Raw genomic sequence first — 2,352 nt, 5'->3', positions numbered from 1 at the left:
AAAGAGATCCCAGACAAGACACGAATTTATCCAGTCTAACTGAAATTTATAATTACACAAAGCTATGTTGGTTAATAGAAATATTGTTGTTGCTGGGGAAGAGTAGATACTTAAAGAGATCCCAGACAAGACACGAATTTATCCAGTCTAACTGAAATTTATAATTACACAAATGGTTAATGGAAATATTGTTGTTGCTGAGAGAGAGAGAAAAGTATTTAGAGAGATCCCAGACAAGTTCTTCTGAAGTTTTGGTTTTAAAGAATAGTTAAGAATCTATCTCTATGCATAGAAATTTTTATTCCAAGAACAACAAAAACTTTATTTGTATTAAAAGCTTGCAGCACTGCATCTACTTATGGTTTTCTTTGTTACAGAGGATATTGGGCATCGAAAAAAGATGCGGATTTGAATAGCTAGGTGGAATAACATTTGCTTTTAGTTGAGATCTGCGAAATTTGTGTTTGTTTGGATGAAAAGAAATAAACATCGTGTTATTTTTAAGAAATGATTCTGAGCTGAGTTCTAGAAAAAAAAAAAGAGTTAAAAGCCTTCAAAGCCTCGATACATATTTATCATTGGATTGTAGAGGAGAAAATTTCCATTACGATTTGGTTTTAGATGCTCTTATAGATTCTTGCTTGGTGACCTTATGAAGCAAAGGATTTTTAACCACATACAACGCTTTTTTAACCACATACAACAACCACATACAACGCTTTTTTAACCACATACAACCTAGGCTTTTTTTCTTTTAAAGAAAAGATTTAAAACGAATCTTAGAATAATTATCTAATTTTAATTTTCGTGAACTAAGAGGCTATAGCAAAAACTTGTGACACAAGTCTAGAACTAAAGATATTTAAAATTTCCACAAGCGTATGACATGACATATGGATGTCTTAATTTAACAACATCGTCAACAAAAATATTACATCTTTAACTTGAACGAACTATATATTTTCTTACCCTTACGATACGAGTAAATGCAATTTATTATTATATGTGAACGTATAGCCTAAATTTCCTGTGTCAAAGCAGATTTCTTGAAATGTGAAAAAAAAAACGTATTCTCGTGGATTGAGAGTGAGCTTTAACTCTCTGATAGCCAGATCTTTTTCACACCAATAAATTTCTACTGTAAAAGTTCGCTTGTCGTCAGTGGCGGCTGCAGGCCTATTCAGATGAAATATGGGGCTCAGAGACCGTATTATTCTATATATCTGTAACCTATCAGTAAACGGTTTGTCATGTCTTCTATTCTAACATTATATATTACATAAGTTGGGGTTAGAGGAAGCACGTGACTTTTTCTATACTCTGAATTGACCAATGCGACAACAATTCATCAGGAAAACTGCCACATTACAGTGTATCTGGTATTCTTGTGTGTTGTCGAGATCTACTTGTAGGAGGTTAACCAGTATAATTCATCTCTAAATAACTTGGTGAATCTGTTCCCTCCTTGCTGTGTTTTATGCTTACAAAGTCTTCTAGACTAGTATATGATGACGACCGTTTCTTTTCTCAGTTCATACAAAAGGGATTTACCTAAAAGTTTAGTTTCTATATATCTCGATTTTTTTGAATTGTAAATACTTTTCTGAGAACAGGGATTCTACTTATACTGTAATCTCTGAATGGTTATTTGTCTTTCACCGATTTTTATTTATATTCTTTATAAATCTCGTGTGTTAAGAGCGAATAATGTATTGTTTCATTATTCACTTGGCTGTGTGTTCACGCTTGTTTCTTGTAAAAAGATATAACATTTATCATACTACGTGTTTAATATAAGAAGCCAAGATTAAATAATAATAGTAAAGCACTACAGAGCAAAAGATCGTGTGGCATATTCAAATCAGTAGAAGTTATTAGACGTTTTAATCTTTCACTGAAGGCAGGTTTCAAGTCATGTAAGACTATGAAATGAATTCCTTCATATGAAAAAGATGTGTTTTCGTTCTGGGCCATAGTAACGATTTTGAAATCCTGTAGACAAACAGAGATCTGGTTGTTGATCCACAAAAGTTGTAGAATTATTGCTGTTGGGTTCGACTTATTGGTTTACTATGGCTTGTATCACCAAGGCACCAACAGAATGATTTATAAAATAAACCTAACTTGTATTTGTGGACATAACTTTGAAGCGAAACTACGAATACTGAAACGTTTGTGGAAAGTGCCTAAATATTGATGTTTCAACAGCAGTGAGATTTGAATTCTGTCCGCAATGAAAATGATAATATCCAAGATTTATTTTCAACTACGAACTTAGTTTGTGGTTTGTTGAAAGTTTCCAGTGTACAATATTTTACAGATAGAATTAAACGAAACATAAATCATTTCATC

Source organism: Limulus polyphemus, unplaced genomic scaffold (genome assembly GCF_000517525.1).
Source record: "Limulus polyphemus unplaced genomic scaffold, Limulus_polyphemus-2.1.2 Scaffold2757, whole genome shotgun sequence".
In the NCBI taxonomy this organism is placed as follows: domain Eukaryota; kingdom Metazoa; phylum Arthropoda; class Merostomata; order Xiphosura; family Limulidae; genus Limulus; species Limulus polyphemus.
This window is presented reverse-complemented; position numbering follows the sequence as displayed.